The sequence below is a fragment of the Mobula hypostoma genome, chromosome 13 (assembly GCF_963921235.1).
Source record: "Mobula hypostoma chromosome 13, sMobHyp1.1, whole genome shotgun sequence".
Classification (NCBI taxonomy): Eukaryota; Metazoa; Chordata; class Chondrichthyes; order Myliobatiformes; family Myliobatidae; genus Mobula; species Mobula hypostoma.
Genome location: NC_086109.1, coordinates 82,911,765 through 82,936,505, shown reverse-complemented (window position 1 = coordinate 82,936,505; position 24,741 = coordinate 82,911,765). Strand labels below are relative to the sequence as shown.

The 24,741-nt window shown below is 42.2% G+C and overlaps 2 pseudogenes; both read left to right on the top strand.

The window, feature by feature from the left end:
- The first annotated feature begins 81 nt into the window (after positions 1-81).
- On the top strand, positions 82-16,820 carry LOC134355726 (UDP-glucuronosyltransferase 2C1-like; annotated as a pseudogene).
- Positions 16,821-19,186: 2,366 nt separating this feature from the next.
- Positions 19,187-23,191, top strand: LOC134355339 (UDP-glucuronosyltransferase 2A3-like; annotated as a pseudogene).
- Positions 23,192-24,741: the final 1,550 nt, after the last annotated feature.

Here is a 24,741-nt window from a genome sequence, read left to right as displayed (position 1 = left end):
TGATTAAAACATTCGGCAGGACTGAATTGAAAACGAACACGTGACACTATTATCTAATCTCCTGGACTTGTCCCCTGACAGCAGAAAATTTCAGGTCACTTTTACTTCGCTGAGATCACAACGGCGTCAAACAAAAACTTTCTATTACTGGCAAGGTGTTCTTTGTCGGTAAGTGTAAAATTGTAATTACATCTCTAACCCAAGTTAGTTTTGGATGTATTTTAAAAGCAGCTTGAGGCTGAGTAAGTTTTTATTGCAATTGTCAGAAACATGTTAAAATTATCACCCCAGGGAATACGATAGAGAACGAAGTTCTGATTTCCAGTGCCCGCTCAGCAAGAGTCCACAATGTACGCCTCATGAAGGGAATGGACAAGAGTGTCGCGTAGGGAGCGATCCCTGGGGAGAGCAGAAAGTGAGGGGTGGGGGTGGGCGGTGGGGGGCGCCTCCGCGTCCAACACATAATGCTCCGGAACTTCCGCCGCTCGCATGGGTCCCAGCTAAGCCTACCGGTTTGTCGGGTACGTGGAGTAGTCTATGTTCCAAGCCTACATTGGTGACCGTCCCGTACTTTTCCTACGCAATATCGACGACAGCATTGGTGCTGCTTCCTGCAGCCGTGCTAAACTCCTCGATTTTACCCACTTTGCCTCCATCTTCCATCCCGCCCTCAAATTCACCTGTTCCATTTCCGACACGTCCCTTTCTCGATCTCGCTGTTTCTATCTCTGGAGATAGCTTATCCACCGATGTCTATTATAAACCAACGGACTCTCACAGCTGCCTGGACTAGACCTTGTCCCACTCCGCTCCTTCTCAAAACGCCATTCCCTGCTCTCATTTGCTCCGTCTCCGCCGCATCTACTCTCAGGATGAAGCTTTTCATTCTGGAACGAAGGAGATGTCCTCCTTTTCAAAGAAAGGCGCTTTACTTCTTCCATCATCAACGCTGCCCTCAAAAGCATCTTTTCCATTCCACGTATGTCTGCTCTTACTCTATCCTCCCGCTACCTTACCAGGATAGAGTTCCTCTTGTCCTCACCTACCACTCCACAAACCTCCGCGACCAGCACAAAATTCAAAATTCTCCGAAACCTCGGCTAATTCCGACTGGATCCCACCACAAACATCTTTCCCAACCCACCCCACTACACACACACACACACACACTTTCTGCTTTGCGCAGGGATCGCGACTCCCTTGTCCATTCGTCCCTCCCCACTGATCTCCCTCCTGGCACTTACCCTTGCAAGCGGAACAAGTGCTACACCTGCCTCTACACCTCCTCCCTCACTACCATTCTGTTGCAAGGACGAGGCTGAGGACGAACCCAAGTGCAGGACACAGGCGCGGAGGCAGTGTCGTGAGGCGTTAGCACCACCGCGAACGGGGGACCGGTATCCAGGAGAGTCTCTACACGGAGACAAGGTTTACGTAGATTATCCCGGAAATGATGCGGAGTTTAGAACTGACAGTTCCAAGGAATCGGGAAACGAAGTTTACCCGCACTAGAGTCAACCAATGAACTGGCAAAGTATGGCTGTGCCGCCCCAGTTTTATCCTATGTTCTCTAAAGGTCTGTCTGTCTGTCTGTATCTTGTTTTACGGCGGTTGGCATCCAGCTTAATGGTGCATTACCGCCACTCTCTGCTCCAGAATGTGCACTAGACATACATTCTAAATCCCCTCACCCAATATCACACACACACACACACACACACACACACACACACACACACACACACAAACCTACACTTCACCCTCCCATCTTTGACCATCCTAGTATCCTATTCCTGTTTATTCATCATATTCTATAAAAAAAACCCCTGTACCCCTTAAAAACGCTAAAAATACCCGAACGTGTGCTCTCTCACCCATGCCCAGCAACCCTTTTAATGTGAATTCCTGCATCCCCAACTCCCTTAATTTATTTCTCATCATCTCTCTCTGTATCCCATACTTCCTGCAACACAAAACTACATGTTCTACTGACTCCTCTTCCTGACATTCCTCACACAATCCTGTCTGGTGTTTCCCTATCATTTTCAGTGTTTTGTTTAATGCACCATGTCCCAGCCTTAACCTAGTCCACACAATTTCCTCTCTTCTGTTTCCATTACCTACCCTAGTAACTGCAACACTCTTTTGTATTTGATATAAATGCCTCCCTTTCCCCTCCCTGTCCCATCTTTCTTGCCACATTCGGTTGACTTTTTCCCAGATTACACACTTAACCTCTGCTTTACTGATACTAATGTGCATTTCCACATTTTCTTTCTTTAACACCCTCTTTGCCCACTCATCCACCCTCTCATTCCCCTTCACCCCTACATGTGCTGGAACCCATAGAAATTTTACCTGACCTCCCTGATTTGCAATTCTTGTAACTAACTGAAGGACTTCATAAAGTACATCTTGCCGACTGTTTGTGTGAAAAGACCTTAAACTTGCTAGAACTGAGGATGCATCTGAACATATCAATGCTTTGACTTGTCTGGCTTTCTGCACCCATTGCAACGCAACCAACACTGCCAGCATCTCCACTGTAAACACTCCTAACTTATTAGATGTTCTTCTGCTGATTCCAATTTCTTTTGCTGGTATGACCACCCCATACCCTGTCACTCCTGTTGCAGGTTCCTTCTCACCATCCATATAAATGTGAGTATAATCACTATACTTTTCTATCACATGACAGTTAAATGCATTTACCAAATCTGTTTTATATCTTTCTTTCCTTTTTACCTCTAACAAATGCCAGTCTATGTCAGGCCATACAAGCTTCCATGGAGCTACAACCCAATAACCTACTGAAGGACTTATCCTCAGATCAAATACTCCACATCCTTTCGCGATATCATTCCCTACCCGACTAAAGGTATCCCTCTGAAACCTCCCATTTTCCCAGCACTCCTGCAACACTCCTTTCGTAGGGTGAGAATCATTGTGCCCCTGCAAGTTAGCCCAGTAGTTTGCCATCAGTTGCATCCTTCTTAGTTCCAAAGGCATTATTCCCATTTCTACCTGTAGGGCTGACACTGGTGACGTTTTAAAAGCCACACTGCATACTCTCAAGGCCTGAGTCTGAATCACATCCAGTTTCCTTATAAGAGACCTAGCTGCTGATCCATATACTATATTTCCATAATCCAATACAGATCTTACTAAAGCCACATACATTCTCTTCAAAGCTGAACAACTTGCTCCCCATTCCCTACCAGTCAAACATCTCATCACATTTATTACTTTTTTACATTTCTCCTCAACTTTCCTGATATGATCTGCCCATGTTAATCGTGAATCAAATATAACTCCCAGAAATTTAAATGATGCAACCCTTTCTAATTCAACCCCATACATCCTTAACTTCTTCCCTACCTCAACCCTTTTCCTGGTAAAAAATACAGTTTGAGTTTTGTCTACTGAAAATCTACATTCCCAATCATAACCCCACTCCACCACTTCATCAATTGCTTCTTGTAGTTTCCTGATTATACGGTCCATGTTCCTGCCTCTTTTCCACAAGGCCCCATCATCCGCAAACAGTGACCTACCTATATCCACTAGTACCTTTGTGAAGACATCATTGATCATAATCATGAAAAGTAACGGGCTAATCACACTACCTTGAGGTGTGCCATTTTCCACTGTGTACTGTTTTGATAATTCTGATCCAATCCGAACTTGAATTTTTCTACCAAACAAAAAATCTTTAATCCAATTAAAAACTCTCCCACCAACCCCCATCTTGTGCAGTTTAATTAATAATCCTTCCTTCCACATCATATCATAGGCTTTTTCAATGTCAAAGAACACTGCCACTACTGACTCTCTATTTGCCTGGGCCTTCCTTATTTCAGTCTCTAACATAATCACTGAGTCCATGGAATTCCTTCCCTTTCTAAAACCACTCTGATAACTTGCCAGCATTCCCCTTTTCTCAAGCACATATGATAACCTTTCTGTTATCATCCTTTCCATTATCTCACATATACTTGATGTTAATGCAATTGGTCTGTAGCTAGTGGGTTTTGACAGATCCTTGCCAGGCTTCCTTATTGGAATTACTACTGCTTCTTTCCATGCACTTGGTAATCTTCCCTCCTCCCACACTCTGTTATAAAAATGCAGCAACTTCAACAGCGCTCCTTCTCCTAGATTTTTTAGCATCACAGAGCATATCAGATCTTTCCCTGGGGAGGTTGGTCTCGATCTCTTTATTGCTCTCACCATTTCTGCTAATGTAAATGGATCATCAATTATATCATCTGTTCCTTCCCTCCTGCTTAACACACCTGGGTGTTGGCTCATTATTCTTTCCCGTCTTCTTCTCCCTTCTTCAGACAAATTTTCTGAACTGTGTATCAGTACAAATGACTTGGCCATGACCTCAGCCTTATCCCTAGTGGAGACTGCAGTTTCCTCCTCAGATATCATTACTGGATATTCCCATTCCCTTCTATCTCCTCCCATCCTCTTAATCATTCCCCATATCTCTCCCATAGGTGTTGTTCTTCCTACCTTGTCGCAAAAACTCCTCCAACTTGCCCTTTTAGCTTGACGTATAGTTCTTCTCACCACTGCCTGTGCTTTCTTATATTGAACCAAATGCTGCATATTATGGGTTCTTTTAACTAGCCTGAATGCTCTATTTCTGTTTTTTACAGCCTGACAACATTCCTCTGTCCACCATGGTACCAGTTTTCTATTCATCCTATTTTTACTCCTAGGTATAGATCCTTCTGCTGCCATGATAATTGCTGAAGTCACCTGACTGTTTAATTCATCTACATTTCAAGAAATATCAATCTTTGTCAACCCTTCTTCACTCAACTTCTGGAACTTACCCCAATCAGCTTTTTCAAACACCCACTTTGGGGTTCCGCCACCTGGTCTTACTTCAACTCTTTCACCCACTGAACACAAAACTGGGTAGTGATCACTACCTACTGTTGAAGCAGTCCAAACTCCCCAGTTACTAATGCCAGCCAAGGTATTAGACACTAACGTAATATCTAACACTGACTCAGTTCCTGTTGTTATATCTATCCTTGTGCCGCTACCATCATTCATACACACCAAATCCCTTTCTTCCATCAAATCTTCAATTACCTTTCCATTTGGATCTGTAATCTGATCCCCCCATATTGTGCTATGAGCATTGAAATCTGCACACCACACTACTTTATGTCTGTTTTGTCCTTGTATCTTTAATAGGCTTTCCAAATCCAACCTTTTACATGGATTATAGTAGTTAATTATAACCACTCCCTCCCCTCTCTCCCACACTTCCACCACTATGTATTCCTGATCATCTCCTTTTTCCAGTACCCTATATGGTATACCTTGCTTGATTAACATAGCACAACCCCCTCCTCCCCCTAGATTTCTATCTTTCCTTATCATTGTATACCCATATACCACAAAGTCTAAAGTTGGTTTCAACCAAGTTTCCTGAATACACACTACATCCGGTTTTACAACCATTTCTTTAATAAAATGCTTGAATTCCTGGCTATTGGCCACTAAGCTCCTTGCATTCCATTGTAAAAGAATCACCATAATTAGTATTAACCAACACATGACACTTCCTGGCTTGACTGATTACTGAGGTTCTCCCTCACTTCCTCCCATGTCAGTCCTACTAACCCTAAATGGTTTACACCATTTAAATTCAGCTTTTACCACCAGCTGAATTTTGTCACTTTTTGACTTTACCTCAGCAGTACTATTAATCACTCCTGCAATGAATGTTACTAGAGCATTTTGTCTACATAAATCCTGTCATTTGTTCTTTGTTGCATCTCTCGTATCCCTATTGCTCCCTGTTCATTAGGAACATTATTCTGTTCTCTTGACATTCTTACAGCTTCTGCATAAGTGATCTTTCTTTTCACTCTCATTTCTTGAATTTTAGTCTCCCGTCTGACAACCTCACACCCACTATATGCAACATTATGAGCTCCTCCACAATTGCAGCATTTTGGTTGAACTCCTGTTCCGCACTTTCCATATTCATGATCACCCCCACATCTAGCACATCTCCTCTGCCTTTTACAGTTTTTAGCCACGTGTCCAAACCTTTGACAATTATAGCACCTCAGTGGCTTTGGCACATACACCCTTACTGGGTAACTCATGAAACCCAGGAACACCTTCCTTGGCACTCTTTCTTCTTCAAATTCAATCAATACTGATTCACTTTCCTTTTTCACTCCCTCCTTTGTTGTTTTCAGTCTTTGAACATTCATTACTTTCCCTCCTTTGATATTCCTCTTTATCTCCTCCATATTTATACTCATTGGTATCCCCGTGATCACTCCTTTACAACCACTGTTTTGTGCTCCCACCCTCCCAGTGTATTCCACTTTGCATTTTCCTATCTCTTTTAGCTTGAGTGCTTTCTCAAGTTGTTCCTCATTCGCACATCTTACCAATAAGTTGCCATCATTAAGGACTTTTGCAAATACTATTTCCCCTATCTTATTTGTCAGAGTTGTTGTTAGCACAAACGGGTTAATTTTCTTCATATGTCCCTGAGCCTTCTCATTAAACCTAATTATGACAACACCTCCTCTCTGAGCTTGTTCATCTTCCTCACTTTCAGAGCTTTCTCCACTATCATTTCTTATTCTTTTATTCCCTTTGTCTTGGTTTTTATTCATCCGACCCCTCACTACCTCCTCATTCCCTTTATTTTTCCCTTCACAATAATCCACCTCTCCCCAGCTGCCTACCTCTGGTCCCAAGTCTCTATCCCTCTCCTTCTCCACTTTCTTTCCCTCAACCCCGCCTCTTATCTTGTCCGCCATTACCGGACCCACACGACCCCCTCCCAGCAATTTCCGTTCCTACCCCACTCTCTTTCCCTCAACAGGTTCCAAAACACACTCACGCATCAAGCAAAACACAGCCAGCTTCCAGTCAAGCCAACTCAGCCACTCCCACCGTGATCCTGAACTTCACTCTCCAGAGCTGCTGGGAGCAATTCACTACCTCGTGAAACTCTGGTTCGCTAAAGGGAACCAGGAGTGCTGTAATTAGTGCAACTGGGAATGATTGGAAATCAACTGATGGGATTAAGGCCCAATTAAGGAGGTAATAGCAAGATGGGGAATTGCCAGACGGGACCATGACACATCCAGAGCCCAGACAGTCCTTACAGGTGAGACGACACTTCACCTGTGAGTCTGTTGGGGTCATATTCTGTGTTCAGTGCTCCCGGTGTGGCCTCTTGTAGATCGGCGAGACCCAACGCAGATTGCGAGACCCATTTCGCCGAGCATCTACGCTCCAGCCGCCAGAAAAAGCAGGATCTCCCAGTAGCCACCCATTTTAATTCCACTTCCTATTCCCATTGCGATATGCCCATCCATGCCCTCTTCCACTGTTGGGATAAGGCTACACTTATGTTGGAGGAAGAGCACTATATTCCATTTGGGTAGCCTCCAACCTAATGGCATGAAACCTGATTTCTCAAACATCCAGTAATGCCCCCCGCACCCTCACCATTACCATTTCCCACCCCCTTGTCCTTATGTTATCTCTTTGCCCGCCCATCGCCTCTCCGTCGTGCCCCTCCCCACGTTTTTCTTTTTTCGGTGGACCTCGGTCTCTTTCACCAGTCAACTTGCCTCATTCTTCCCCCTCCAAGTTTCACCTATCGCCTGGCGTTTCTCTCTCTCATTCCCCGACCCTTCAAATCTACTTCTCAGCCTTTTTTCTCCAGCCCTGCCAAAGGGCTTCGACCCAAATCATCGACTGTTCTTTTTTCCATAGATGCTGCCTTGTCTGCTGAATTACTCCAGTTTTCTGAATAATCTATGACCTCATGACCTCATTATTCCTCCTTCACACTATCTATCGATCTATCTATTTTTATTTATCTATTTCTCAGCTTCTCTATTTATTTATTATTTGTAATTTGCAGTAATTTTAATTATTGCACTGTACTGCTACCACAAAACAAAAACAAAATGAAGAAAAATTCAGTGATTGTAATCCTGATTCTGATTCTAGATTTAAGTGGTCTTTTCACTTAGCTGGTATTTGCAGCCTTTTTGCTCTTTGTGGTTTAACTACATCACCCTCAATTCAGCACAGACTGTGGTCTGTCCTACAGCCATCCGCTAGGAACCTACCTGTCATGATATGTGCTGTTGATATCGGAATACAAGTGTAGTTGAAAGACAGATTCCAATGTAGAGCCAGTGACCAGACATTTATTCATAAGAATTACAACAGGATTCTTATTTCTGGCATAGCTATACAACACCACAAGATGAAACATTCTCAAAACTAGGACCCCGCAATTATTCTCTCTCAGTTAATCTGCTCTCAGGATGAGGCTTTTCATTCCAGGACCATCCCCTTCTCGCAATTCCTCCATCTCCGCCGCATCTGCTCTTGGAATGAGGCTTTTCATTCCAGGCCGAAGGAGCTGTCCTCCTTTTTTAAAGAAAGGGGCTTCCCTTCCTCCACCATCAACTCTGCTCTCAAACACATCTCCCCCACTTCACGCACATCTGCTCTCACTCCATCCTCCCGCCACCCCACTAGGAATAGGGTTCCCCTGGTCCTCACCTACCACCCCACCAGCCTCCGGGTCCAACATGTCATTCTCCGTAACTTCTGCCACCTCCAATGGGATCCCACCACTAAGCACATCTTTCCCTCCCCCTCTCTCTCTGCTTTCCGCAGGGATCGCTCCCTACGTGATTCCCTTGTCCATTCGTCCCCCTCATCCCTCCCCACCAATCTCCCTCCTGGCACTTATCCTCATAAGCGGAACAAGTGCTACACATGCCCTTACACTTTCTCCCTTACCACCATTCAGGGCCCCAGACAGTCCTTCCAGGTGATGCGACTCTTCACCTGTGAGTCGGCTGGGGTGATATACAGCGTCCGGTGCTCCCGATGTGGCCTTCTATATATTGGTGAGACCCGACGCAAACTGGGAGATCGTTTCACTGAACACCTACGCTCTGTCTGCCAGAGAAAGCAGGATCTTCCAGTGGCCATACATTTTAATTCTACATCCCATTCCCATTCTGATATGTCTATCGATGGCCTCCCCTACTGTAAAGATGAAGCCACACTCAGGTTGGAGGAACAGCACCTTATATTCTGTCTGGGTAGCCTCCAACCTGATGGCATGACCATTGACTTCTCTAACTTTCGTTAATGCCCTACCTCCCCCTTGTACCCCATCCATTATTTATTTATATACACACATTCTTTTTCTCTTTCTCCTTTTTCTCCCTCTGTCCCCCTTGCCCATCCTCTGGTTTCCCCCCCACTTCTCTTTCTCCCTTGGCCTCCTGTACCATGATCCTCTCATATCCCTTTTGCCAATGCATTAAGCCCTGCAGCTTAATGTGAAAAAGACTAAGAAGCTGGTGGTAGACCTGAGGAGAGCTAAGGCACCAGTGACCCCTGTTTCCATCCAGGGGGTCAGTGTGGATATGGTGGAGGATTACAAATACCTGGAGATACGAATTGACAATAAACTGGACTGGTGAAAGAACACTGAGGCTGTCTACAAGAAGAATCAGAGCCAATTCTATTTCCTGAGGAGACTGAGGTCCTTTAACTTCTGTCGGATGATGCTGAGGATGTTCTACAAGTCTGTGGTGGCCAGTGCTATCATGTTTGCTGTTGTGAACTGGGGCAGCAGGCTGAGGGTAGCAGACACCAACAGAATCAACAAACTCATTCGTAAGGCCAGTGATGTTGTAGGGATAGAACTGGACTCTCTGACGGTGGTGTCTGAAAAGAGGATGCTGTCCAAGTTGCATGCCATCTTGGACAATGTCTCCTATCCACTATATAATGTACTGGTTGGGCACAGGAGTACATTCAGCCGGAGATTCATTCCACTGAGATGCAACACTGAGCGTCATAGGAAGTTATTCCTGCCTGTGGCCATCAGACTTTGCAACGCCTCCCTTGGAGGGTCAAACACCCTGAGCCAATAGGCTGGTCCTAGGCTTATTTCCTGGCATAATTTACATATTACTATTTAATTATTTATGGTTTTATATTGCTATATTTATACTCTGTTCTAGGTTGGTGCAACTGTAAAGAAAACCAATTTCCCTCGGGATCAATAAAGTATGACTATGACTATAATCAACTGTCCAGCTCTTGGCTCCATCCCTCCCCCTCCTGTCTTCTCCTATCATTTCGAATCTCCCCCTCCCCTTCCCACTCCCACTTTCAAATCTCTTACTAGCTTTTCTTTCAGTTAGTCCTGACGAAGGGTCTCGGCCCGAAACGTCAACTGTTCCTCTTCCTAGAGATGCTGCCTGGCCTGCTGCATTCACCAGCAACTTTTATGTGTGTTGCTTGAAATTCCAGCATCTGCAGATTTCCTCGTGTTTGCCCCGCAATTAGTGCTAGTCAGGCATCAGCTTAAATTGTACAAGAAGCACAGAATCCCGGAGTCTATCAAAATAAACTTAACAAGTTTAACCAGAAAACGCCAGGTGACCACATTACAAAGAGTGAGTTGCTCAAGAAGAGCACAAGGAAATCTAATCCAATCAACACTCTCATTAAACAACAATTAACCAATTCAGGTGCTGTAAAAATCCCAGAGCCCAATGCTCTGAAACTCCACACTCAGGCCCAAAGAGCTTGTTACACATAGCTATGATTGTTTGAGGTTGAGCATCCTGATGCTCCCTATTCTAAACCGGAGCGGATGAAATGAAATAACATTAATGTGGCCTTATCACGACAGTGGAGGAGGCCACAGATAGATGTATCAGAATTGGGAATGGAAAGTGGAATTTAAATAGGTGAACACTGGGAGATCCTGCTTGATCTGGAGGACGGAGTGTAGATACTCAGTGAAAGACCACACTTAGGTTGGAGAACAACACCTTATATTCCATTTGGGTAGCCTCCAACCTGATGGCATGAACATTGATTTCTCAAACTTCCAGTAATTCCTCCTCCACCTTCACCATTTCCCATCCCCTTTCCCCCTCTCATGTTATCTCCTTGCCTTCCCATCACCTCCCTCTGGTGGTCCTCCCCCGAACCCTTTTTTCTTTTTTCTATGTTGGAGGAAGAACACCTTATATTCCATTTGGGTAGCCTCCATAGATGCTGCCTGGCCTGCTGAGTTCCTCCAACATTTTGTGTGTGTTGCTCAGATTTCCAGCATCTGCAGATTTTCTCCTGTTTGTTACTCTTCCATGTGCAATGGAAAATCTTGCTCCTCCTTGAATGTATATTGAACCAGTTGCTCTCTATCCCCATTGGAACTTGCCACTCATAAAACATCAACTAAAATGGTGCACCAGAAAAGGGTTCTAGTTGTGCAGTTGAGTTCTTCTTCCAAATCATATTTTATGTTGTATGTCATTCAAGTACAACTAGATTTGAAAGAATACTCAGTGCACAGTGATTTGGTTAAAGCCAGGGTTCCCAAGCTGCAATCAATGGACTCCTTGCAAAATGGTAATTGTTCATAGTTTAAAGAAGGTTGGGAACACCTGGATTAAAGTGGTAAAAGAAATCACACAACTATAAGCAAAATGCATTTGATGTCAATTTATGAAACTTATCAACATCTGTTATCAATTCTACAACAGGATCGGTGTGATCTACTTTTTTCAAGATGGAGAGTCCTGGATGGAAAGGCAGATTGCATATGCTCTCAGTATTATTTTCATCACACTGACTTGTCCAGTTACACAAGGAGCTAAAATATTGGTTGTACCTGTGGATGGAAGTAATTGGATTAATATGAAAATTCTAGTAGAAGAGCTGAAACTTTGTGGACACAATATCACAATGCTTTACTACTCTCCATCTTGGTATATGAAAGAAAATCCTGATCTCTATCAATCCATTGTTGTTTACCTTGAAAAATATAGCAAAATTGACGTGATCGGAGGACTTGTGGATCTGACACTGGGGAGATCAGAGAATGGTTTGAAACTATGGGACCATATTAAGTTCCTAAACATAATGATGAATTTTTTATTTGAAAGTCATCAATTCAATCAAAAATTTACCATTGCAATTTTTGAAAACAAAACTCTGTTAAAACAAATTGAAAGTGCAAATTTTGACTTAGTACTTACAGATCCTGCTTTTGGTACAGGACCAATACTTGCTCATTATCTGAAAGTCCCGCAGGTGTATAATGTTCGATGGCAGATAAATGGGGAAGCCCATTTCCTCTCTGCCCCATCACCACCTTCCTATGTCCCTATTCCTGGCTCTCAATTGACAGATAATATGAATCTTCTCCAAAGAACAGGAAACTTCATGCAACATCTTCTTCAGCTAGGGTTTTCAGAATTATTTATATACCCAGTTTACAATGAAATCTGTCATCGATATCTAGGACCAGAAACAGACATCCAAACAATACTCTCGAGGGCTGATGTGTTGCTGATGAGAGTCGATTTTGTATTTGAATTCCCAAGACCCACCATGCCAAATATTGTCTACATTGGAGGCTTCCAGTGTAAACCAGCCCAACCACTAGCAGCAGAGTTTGAAGAGTTTGTTCAAAGCTCAGGGAAGCATGGACTTATCGTGATGACATTAGGATCCATTATCGATTCCTTGCCAAAGCAGATTACAATGGAAATAGCTGAGGCCTTTGCTCAAGTACCCCAGAAGGTTATTTGGAGATACGATGGAGAAATCCCTCCCAATGTAGGTAATAATACACTACTGACAAAATGGATCCCTCAGAACAACCTTCTGGGACACCCTAACACACAAGTCTTCATTTCTCATGGTGGTACCAATGGCATTTATGAGGCCATCTACCACGGGGTGCCAGTGATTGGCATGCCTGTTATTTTTGACCAGTTTGACAATTTACTTCGACTGGAATCCCAAGGTGCAGCAAAGGTGATTAATGTTGCAACCATGCATTCAACAGATCTATTGCAGGCACTTAATGAGATGATAAACAGTACATTTTACCGGGACAACATGAAGAAACTCTCTGCTCTCCACCGGGATCAACCAGAGTCGCCAATGGAGCGAGCTATTTTCTGGATTGAGTACGTTGCCCGACACCAAGGAGCAGGGCATTTGCACTCTGAATCCTACCGGCTCCCCTGGTATGCTTACTATTGTGTGGATGTGGTGGTCTTTTTTTTTGTGCATATTGCTCATGGTCACAGTGCTGGTGGTTGTAGCACTGAAGAAACTTTGTCACGTTGCACGGAAGAAAATAAAGCAAAAGTATGAGTAAGGTTTCTCTATTTTGCGTCTGGGAAATGGTGATTTGAATTCTTTCAACAATTAAATAAGATTTTCTTGTATTCAATACATGAAGCCTCCTTTCCGGACATTGTGAATGTAGCAAAGTCTCTTAAAAATAGAGTAATAGATCAGTGAATTTAAAGCCTTCATACAATGATATGCACAGAAAAATGCAAATTCCTACATCAAATCAAATAAGAAAAGATATGTTTATTTATGACTATTTAAAATGAAGTAATGTTTTTTGCAGATGGTCACAAAGTTCAAAGTAGATCTATTATTAAATTACATTCATCTCATGATATACTACCTTAAGATACATATACTACCCTGAAAACTTCGGAATTCTGTGTCTGAAAGACTACTTTCCCTACTGTTCTTTCATGTCTTCTCATACATTGTCAAAAAGGCAGAGGTCACAACATAGTACCTTGCAATTTGTCATAACTTCCCAGTCCTTCCCCACATCCCCATTGTTGCAGGTCGGTCATGGTTTAACAGACAAAAAACATCCCTCTTTGGTTGTTTGAGCTAGTTTGCAATATTTCCTCAACAAATGCTTATCCACCTGGAGTCACTCTGCTCAGCACATCATTTTTGGTAACTGCCATTTACACAGAAAGCACATCTTTCCCTCCCCCCTCACCCCCATCCCACTCTCCCCACACTTTCACTTTGTGACCCGCTTATCTTCCCATCCCTTCCCACTGGTTTACCACCTGGTACTTATCCTTGCAGTGGGATAGTTACACCTGCCTCTACACATTCCACCCGCACCGCCATTCAGGGTCCGAAATAGTCCTTCCAGGCGAGGCAACACTTCACCTGCAAGTCTGTCGGGTGTCATCTACTATCTGCATGGCCTCCTCTGTTGCCAAGAGTTTGGAGGAGCAACACCTCATATTATGTCTGGGTATCCTCCAGTCTGATTACATGAATATCAATTTCTATAACTTTCTATCTTTCTACCCTTACCCCCTTCTCTCTTGCTTTATTCCCCATTCTGGTTACACTCTCACCTCTTCTCCTCATTTCCAATCACTTCCCTCTGGTGCCAAATCTCCTATCTTCCTTCTTCTTCAGCCCTTCTCCCTTTCCACTTAACACGTCCTATCTTTTTAGTTCATCCCCCTCCCCACCGACACAACTTCCCGCTCACCTTGTCTCACCTATCCTGTGCCAGGATAGGTGAGACAAGGTACATCTTCCCCCACCCTCACCTTTTTATTCTGGCTTCTGCCCTTTTCCTTTCCAGTCCAGGTGAAGGATCTCAGCCAGAACTATTGACTGTTTATTCCTCTGCATAGATGACTCCTCTGTGCCTGTCTTGATGAGTTCCTCCAGCATTTTTTTTCTATGTTGCTCAAGATTTCCAGTATTTGCAGACTCTCTTGCGCCTTTCTGGAGTTGATGACTTTGAGTAATGGAGTTTTTTTTACCACAGAAGTAAATGAACTTTCTTGCAACTATACTTTTTGATAAAGGGGTATTAATTACAGATGGACAGACTCAACGTTGCTGCTGAGTAGGATTTCATAAACATAAGAGATTCTGCTGGAAATCCAGAGGAACACACACAAATGCTGGCAGAACTCAGCAGGTCAGACATCGTCTATAGTAATGAGTGAACATTACACATTTTGGGATGAGGCCCTTCATCAACACTGTTGATTCTTTTTGACTGTTTATTCATTTCCATTGATGTTACCTGACCTGCTGAATTTGTCCAGTGTTTTGTGTGTGTTGCTGAGTAGGAATTGCTGCATCTCACAGACTGGTTGATCACATGATGTGCAGTCACTTCTTACAACACATATGTTTGAAATTTTCTTAGATGCATAAGCATCAGGCTCCATTTTCTGTTGTGACCTCCATTTAACGCCATTGATGATGTACAACCATGTACTTTTGTTTTTAAAGTAGTTACAATGAATTGAGTTGATGTGGTAATAAAGAAATGTTCCTTTGCAATGTATCTGATTTCATGTCTAGCAAATGAATTCTATTCTGGTGGTAGTTTGGACTAAATATATATTTGCTGGTGCAAGATAGGTCAAATTTCAATATGAAGGGCATCTTTGATGTTGTTTGCATGAATCATGACCAGCATACAGAATAATTAGTTCGTTTTCACCTTGCAAGAAAAAATGAATTTACACATATCATCTGCAGACATATGGGTAACAATATCCATAGAAGCTGAAGAGGAGTGAGCTACAGAGTCCCCCAACAGGTATCATCAACGCATTGGATGTATTAACCTTTACACACTTAAAGATCTGTCAATCTTCATCAATCAATTACAGCTCTAAGCAGCTTTTGTGGGGAGATTTCCAAATACCCTGAGTTTGTGACATGCAGAATGCATACATTTGAAATCCTCCCACCCATCACTTACATTAAGTTTGTATCTATACTCCGCTGTAATGAGAAGATTCCATTGAAAACAGGACTAGGCACTGCAAATTGTCCTTACATTTTATCCTATCACCCTGTAGATGTTGTTGTATTCACTCCAGGATGTGATGCCGCAAAATGTGTCTGAAGGAGCTTCTGTTTTGTTTGTGTGACAGCTAATCTATTTTTATTGCTGAGTTACTTTGTGCTTGTGTACAGTTACCCAAAAATTGGCAATTATTTTCACCCAGTAGCCATTTTATTAATTATCTCCAATAGCTAATAAAGTGGCCACTGGGTGTATGTTAACAACAGGAATTCTGCAGATGCTGGAAATTCAAGCAACACACATCAAAGTTGCTGGTGAACGCAGCAGGCCGACCGTTAGACGTGTTAAACGTCGACTGTACCTCTTCCTAGAGATGCTGCCTGGCCTGCTGCGTTCACCAGCAACTTTGATGTGTGTTACTGGGTGTATGTTCATGGTCATCTGCTGCAGCAGCCCATCCTCTTCAAGGTTCGATATGTTGTACATTCAGAGATGCTGCTGTTGTAGTATATGGCTATTTGAGTTTCTGTCTCCCTCATGTCAGATTGAACCAGTGTGGCCATTCTCCACTAATTTATCTCATCAACAAGTCATTTTCATCTGCTCACTTGGTGTTTCTGATGTTTTTCACACCATTGTCTGTAAACTCTTGAGACCATTGTGTGTGAAAATCCCAGGAGATCAACACTTTGTGAGCTATTCAAACCATTCCATCGGGCACCAACAATCATTCCACAGTTGGAGTTATTTAGATGACATTTCTTCCCCATTGTGATGTTTGGTCTGAACCTCTTGACCACGTCAGCATGCCACATTATTAGCTAATTTTCCTTTTCCATTCTTGGAGGTATACAGGTGTACCATAAAAAGTTGCCACTGAGTTTTATGTCTACAATATAGAAAAAAAGATGCAGTCTGCACTGGGGAGCCACGAGAAATTAAAATTAAGTGTGTATTTAATATTTCAATAGTATATGAGTAACCTTGTGCATATTGTATATTGTTTGATTAAGCATCCTTGTTCATTTAAATATCTCACTACGGGTCATATGTATAAATGCATGTATTTCCTATGTCATCACGCTACCATGTGATACGTATGCACCTCGCTTATAGTAAACTCGAAGTAAGTCCCGCATTTTTGTCTCCTGTGTCTTCCTTTGAATTAGTTTAATGCTTTAAAGTTACAAGACATAACAATTCCATCTTCGAGGTTGCAGATGCTATGACAGCAGTGATCCATATCTCAAGTAATGGTGTGTTAGAGTAGGAGAAGTAATACAGAGCTGGGTAACATGGAGTCATGATAATAACCTTTCCTTCAATGTCAGTAAAACAAAAGAACTGGTGATTGGTATCAGAAACGAGGGCTATACACATGCTCTTGTCTACATCAAAGGTGTTGAGGTTGAGAGGGTTGAGAACTTCAAACTCCTACGGATGAACATGACCAATAACCTGTCCTGCTCCAATCACACAGAAGTCACAGCCAAGAAGGCACACCACCACCTCTCCCTCCTCAGATGAGTATCCTGATGAAGGATTTAGGCATGAATTGTCAACATTTATTCTTCTCCATCGATCAGTGCTTCCCAACACTTTTTATGCCAAGGACCAAAACCATTAAGCAAGGGGTCCATGAACCCCAGGTTGGGTACCTCTGTTATAGAAGCTGTCCGGACTGCTGAGTGCCTCCAGCATTTTGTGTGCGACAGTCTCAATAACAAGTGGTCATAGTTCAAGTTCCTTCACAGCAGCAATACAATTGAAATTTAGGTAAATATAGGATATTAACATAAAACATAGAATAGTACAGTACAGTACAGGCCCTTTCCCCCACATTGTTGTGCTGATCCTCGAACCCTGCCTCCCATATAACCTTCCAGTTTAAATTCCTCCAACTACCTGACTGGTAGTCTCTTAAATTTCACCAGTGTATCTGCCTCCACCACTGACTCAGGCAGTGCATTCCACGCACCAACCACTCTCTGAGTAAAAAACCTTCCTCTAATATCCCCCTTGAACTTCCCACCCCTTACCTTAAAGCCATGTCAGTGAGCAGTGGTGCCCTGGGGAAGAGGCGCTGGCTATCCACTCTATCTATTCCTCTTAATATCTTGTATGCCTCTATCATGTCTCCTCTCATCCTCCTTCTCTCCAAAGAGTAAAGCCCTATCTCCCTTAATCTCTGATCATAATCCATACTCTCTAAACCAGGCAGCATCCTGGTAAATCTCCTCTGTACCCTTTCCAATGCTTCCATATCCTTGCTATAGTGAGGCAACCAGAACTGGACACAGTCCTCCAAGTGTGACCTAACCAGAGTTTTATAGAGCTGCATCATTACCTCGCGACTCTTGAACTCTATCCCTCGCTAACACCCCATAAGCTTTCTTAACTACCCTATCTACCTGTGAGGCAACTTTCAGGGATCTGTGGACATGTACCCCCAAATCCCTCTGCTCCTCCACACTACCAAGTATCCTGCAATTTACTTTGTACACTGCCTTGGAGTTTGTCCTTCCAAAGTGTACCACCTCACACTTCTCCGGGTTGAACTCCATCTGCCACTTCTCAGCCCACTTCTGCAACCTACCAATGTCTCTCTGCAATCTTCGACAATCCTCTACACTATCTGCAACACCACCAACCTTTGTGTCATCTGCAAACTTGCCAACCCACCCTTCTACCCCCACATCCAGGTCGTTAATAAAAATCGTGAAAATTAGAGGTCCCAGAACCGATCCTTGTGGGGCACCACTAGTCACAACCCTCCAATCTGAATGTACTCCCTCCACCATGACCCTCGAATATTAGAAGCTTCATGAACCAAAATTCCTGGAAAACTTCTTGATTGTCATAAAACCCATTTTATTAAAGTAGGGTGAAAGCTACTTTAAAAGTTTGCCAAAATACTTTTGTTCCTGGAAATACGGAATTACAAAATCAAGAGGTTAAATTTAAGTTTAATTTGTGTTTTCTTGTGAATGATGTTTTTTGTGCCTGTAATGCTGCTTGAAACTAAGTTTTTCATTGCACCTGTGCATGCATGTACTTGTGCATTTGACAATAAACTTAACTTTGGCTTTGTATTGACTTGTAAGATACAAGCCAGACAAAGTTGTTCATATTGATGAAAATGTTCAGCAGGACTGAATTGAAAGTGAATGCATCACACTCAATATTACTCATTCTTCTAGACTTTGTCTCCAAACAGCTAAAAATTGCATGTCACTTTTCATTTACTGAAGTCACAACAACATCAAACAAAAATGTTCTATTACTCGCAAGGGTTTCTTTATCAGTAAACATAAGATTGTAATTACATCTCAAGTCAGGGTTATTTTTAGATGCATTTTATAACCAGCTTGAGGCTGAGTATGTTTTTCATTGCATTGCTCCAGAAACATGTTAAAATTACTACCTCAGGGAATATATTAGGGAATCGAAGTTCTGATTTCCAGTGCTCACTCGGCAAGAGTCCACAATGTGCAGACCATGAAAGGAAGTAATTCATTCAGCACAGTTATTGGAAGGTCGTACCTGCAAAATCACTACAAGCTTTTCATGGAAGTAACACAGAAAGTGGATGAAGCTAGTGCAGTGAAGGTCGTCTACATGGAATTCATTCTGGACTTTACAAGGTCCTGCATGGCTGTCCAATTTTGGAAGGTTAAGTCCCATGAGGTTTAGGGGAAGCTAGTGAGGTGGATTCAGAAACGTAAACACCAGGAATTCTGCAGATGCTGGAAATTCAAGCAACACACATCAAAGTTGCTGGTGAACGCAGCAGGCCAGGCAGCATCTCTAGGAAGAGGTACAGTCGATGTTTCGAGGTCTCGGCCCAAAACGTCAACTGTACTTCTTCCTAGAGATGCTGCCTGGCCTGCTGCGTTCACAATCAACTTTGATGTGTGTTGTTTGAGATGGATTCAGAGTTGGTTTCATGATAGGAAGCAGAAGGTCAATTCCCTGACTGGAAGGCTGTGACTAATGTGTGGCCTCAGTAGTCGGTGTTAGGATCTTTGTTATTCGTTATTAATGCAAGTTATTTGGAATGTGAGTCTGCACAAGATGGTTACAAGCTAATAGCTCACTGAAAGCAGCCATGCAAGTAGACAGGTTGATGAAGAATGGATTTCGCATGCTGGCCTTCATCAATCAGGGCATCGAATTTAGAATTAGAGGAGTTATTTATGTTGATGCCAAGGCTGCACTTGGAGTGCTGTGTACAGTTATGCTCACTTCTCATTGCTTCAATGAGGGAGGAGCTACAGGATCCTGAAGATGAAAACTCAATGTTTTCAGAACAGCTTCTTCCTCTCTGCCAGCAGCTTTCTGAATGATCCATGAACCCACGACCTCACTATTCTTCCTTCACACTATCTATATATATTTGTTTGTCTATTTCTCAAGTTCTTTATTTCTTTCTTTATTATTTATTTATTTACTTATTTGTAACTTATAGTAATTTAAATGTTTTGCAGTGTACAGCTACTGCAAAATGAGACAAATAAATTCAGAGATATTTTAGTGATACTGATTGTGATTTTGATTCGAGATATAGGCGGTCTTTTCACTCAGCTGGTATTTGCAGCTTTGGGGTTTAACTACATCACCCTCAATTCAGCACAGACTTCAGGCTGTGGCCTGTCCTACAGCCATCTGATAGGTAGCTGTCTGACTTGATATATGCTGGCAATGTCAGAACCCAAGTGCGGTGGAAAGACAGACTCCAGTGTAGCGACACCCACCAGAGTTTACCCATAAGACATACAACAGGATTCTTATTTGTGGTACAGCCATGCAACACCATGATGTAACATTCTCAATACTAAGAGCCAGCGATTAGGCATCTGCTTAAATAGTACAAGTAACGGAGAATCCCTGAGTTTATCAAAATAAACTCAGCAAGTTTAAACAGAGAGGACCATTTAATCACATTACAAAGAGTGAGTTGCTTGAGAAAAGCACAAGGAATCTAAAGGATTATGAGTCTCATTAAACAACAATTAACCAATTCAGATGCTCTAAAAACCTTAGAGCCTAATGCTCTCCAGCTCGACACACAGGCTTGAAGAGCTTGTTACACCTACTTATGTCCATTTGTGGTTGAGCAAGCAGGTGTTTCCTATTCACATCCTGAGAGGATGAAGCAAACAAACTTTACAGGTTGTTTCAAACCAATTAATGTCAGAGAATCATTCACAAGTCTCTGGGGGGTGGGGGGGGGGAGGGGTGAAGATATGATTTCCTGATCAGGATTAGCTGCTATGAGGCATGCAAACTCAGAATTTACCGTTCCACCACTCCTTGTTTCTTTGCCCTGCCCAATGCAAAGTCTTGCTCCTTGAATTGTATATAGCACCGTTTGCCCTCTATCCCCATTGGAACTTGTCACTCTTGAAACATCAGCTAAAATTCAAAACCAGAAATGTGATCTAGTTGTGCCAACGTGTTCTTCTTCAAAATCATATTTTATGTTGTATGTTGTTCAAATTCAGCTATATATGAGAGTACACACAGTGCAGAGTTGATTTGGTTAAAGCAGAGTATCCCAAACTGGGGTCCACTGACACCATGCTTAATGGTAGTGGTCCATGGCATAAAAATGGTTAGGAACCCCTGGGTTAAAGTAACAAGTAAACACACAACTATGATATACAGAATGTCTGTGTTGCCAATGTATGATGCTAACCAATATCTCAATATCAATTCTACAACAGGATCAGTTGAATCTACTTTTCTCAAGATGGAGAGTCCTGGATGGAAAGGCAGACTGCAGATTGCATATGCTCTTGGTATTATTTTCATCACACTGCCTTGTCCAGTTACAAAAGGAGCTAAATAATTGGTTATACCTGTGGATGGAAGTCATTGGATTAATATGAAAATTCTAGTAGAAGAGCTGAAACTTCGTGGACACAATATCACAATGCTTTACCACTCATCATCTTGTTATATAAAAGAAAATCCTGATCTCTATCAATCCATTGCTGTTCAAATTCAAGAAGAATATGGCCAACCTTTGCCAAATGTTCATATCGAAAGACTTGTGGAAGTGTCATTGAAGAGGTCACAGAATGATGGGACCCTTTGGGACCATATTAAGTTCCAAAATCATTACACAAATACTTACGTAATCATCATCAAATGAATCAAGCTCTTAGTATTGCAATTTTTGAAAACAAAACACTGTTAAAACAACTTGAAAGTGCAAACTTTGAGTTAATACTTATGGATCCTGTTCTTGGTACTGAACCAATGCTTTCACATTATTTAAAAATTCTGCAGGTTGCAATGTTGGATGGCAGATAAATGAGGAAGTCCATTTCTTCTCTGTCCCATCACCACTTTCCTATGTCCCAAAACCTGGCTCACAATTGACAGATAATATGAATTTTATCCAAAGAGCAGGAAACTTCATCCTGAATCTTCTTCAACTAGTGTTTGCAGAATTTTATGTATACCCAATTTATAATGAAATCTGTCATCAATATCTGGGACCAGACACAGACTTGGCTCACAATTGACAGATAATATGAATTTTCTCCAAAGAACAAGAAATCTCATGCAAAATCTTCTTCAGCAAGTGCTTATAGGATTGTTTGTGTATCCAATTTATAATGACATCATTCATCGGTATCTCAGACCAGACACAGACATACAAACACTGCTCCTGCAGGCTGATGTGTGACTGATGCAAGTCAATATTGTGTTTGAATTCCCAATACCCACCATGCCAAATATTGTGTACATTGGAGGCTTCCAGTGTAAACCAGCCAGACCACTAGCTTGAAAAGTTTGTTCAAAGCTCAGGGGAGCATAGACTTACTATGATGTCGTTGGGGACATTAGTAGGTTCCTTATCAAAACAGATTGCAATGGAAATAGCTGAGACTTTTGCTCAAGTACTCCAGAAGGTTATTTGGAGATATAATGGGGAAATCCCTCCCAATATAGGTAATAATACACTACTGACAAAATTGATCCCTCAGAACGACCTTCTGGGACACTCCAACACACGAGTCTTCATTTCTAATGGTGGTACCAATGGTATTTATGACACCATCTACCACAGGATGCCAGTGATTGGCATGCCTGTAATTTTAGACCAGTTTGACAATTTACTTCGACTAGAATCCCCAGGCACAGCAAAGGTGCTTAATGTTGCAACCATGCATTCAACAGATCTATTGCAGGCACTTAATGAGGTGATAAACGGCACATTTTACCAGGACAACATGAAAAAACTCTCTGCCCTCCACCGGGACCAACCAGTTGCCAATGCAGAGAACCGTTTTCTGGATTGAGTATGTTGCCCGACACAAAGGAGCAGGGCACTTGCGCTCTGAATCCTACCGGCTCCCCTGGTATGCTTACTATTGTCTCAATGTGATGGTCCTTTTGTTGTCTATGTTCCTCATGGTTACAGTGCTGGTGGTTGTAGCACTGAAGAAATTTTGTCATATTGCATGTAGAGGAAAACAAAAGACTGAGTAACGTTACACTATTTTGTGCTAGGATATGGTGTTTTATGTTCTTTAAAATTTATTTAAATTTGTTTTCCTGCAAATAATCTATGGAACCTTATATTACAGAAAAAATAATCATGAGTGACAGAAAAGTAAAATCAGTGGTTCCCAAACTTTTATACGTTACCACCCCCTGGGGTCACAAACCACATCTCTAGTGCCCTCCTCTTACTTTCCGGCAATTACATAAAAACTATAAAGAATTTTGATTTAGAATGCAGAAATGATAGAAAATGGGAACAGCAAATTCAAAGCAGTGACAAATAATCACAAAAATTATTGACTTTTTTTATCATGAAAAATAAATTGATTTCTTTATTTAACTGCATTATAACCAATTTTCATTAATAGTTTTAGAGCGTACATTAGTAGACAGCCATTCATTGCTTTTTCTCCTTTCTGTGTGGGCTCTGTGCATTGGTATCAGCCTCTCAATATCAGGCTGAACGTCACTCAGAAGGAGTTTCAGAAGCCCATGTTGTGTGATTTGCAGTCTGTTTTGTTGTTTGTAAGATGGCACCATTGATTATCAGCAACGTTCTGTGGGCTGCAGTCAATAGTTCTAAATATACTGTTAAATATACCTCTTTCAAATTATTCTCACCGCAATCTGCAGCATGCAACTTCCCTCCAAGAAATGTTCAAAAGTTCATTTTAATATCGGAGAATATATACAGAATACAACCTGAAATTCTTGCACTTCACAGACATCCACAAAACAAGAAACAAGATTAGAGTTATTGATAGAAACATTCATCTGAAGCTTTCTCTTCTCTCCCTTCTCACAAGCAGCAGTAAAACCTGTAGCACCAGAGGTCCCAACATACTAGACCACTGTTATACTAAGACATGGAATGCCTACTGTTCCCTGTTCAGGCCACATTCTGGTAAATCTTTTCACTCGGCTGTGCTTTTCATACCTGCGCATGGACAGAGGCTGAAGAACAAAGCTTCAGAATTTAGGACAATGAAGTGGAGGTCACAGGAGGCTGAGGAGTGGCTACAAGTTTGCTTTGAGTCAGTGGTCTGAGCTGTGGTTGGAACAGATTTTATTAAAACAGCTGTAGACCAGAATGTCTCCACAAAATCATTCAGTCATTCGAGTTCTCTGCAAACAGAACTCCTGGATGAACTATGAGAACGAGACTGGAAGAATTCAAGTCTGGTTATTGAGAAAGTTACAAGAGGTGAAGATACGACCTCTGTAAAGCCTTTTCATGGGTGAAGTGAGAATCCCTGAACAAACTTGAATCAACAAAATAGGCTTGCCCATTATGGCAGAGCTTGAATGCTATCACCTCATATGAAGTTAAGTCACCTCTGTAAAAAAAAATAGAAAGCAGAGTAACATGGTGTCAGGAAATAATCTTTCCTTCAATGTCAGAAAAATAAAAGAGCTGGTGATTGACATCGGGAAGGAGGACTATGCCCCAGCTCTTGACTGCACTGGTGGTTTTGAGGTTGAGAGGGTTGAGAGCTTCAAGTTCCAAGGAGTAAACATCGCCACTGGTCCAACTA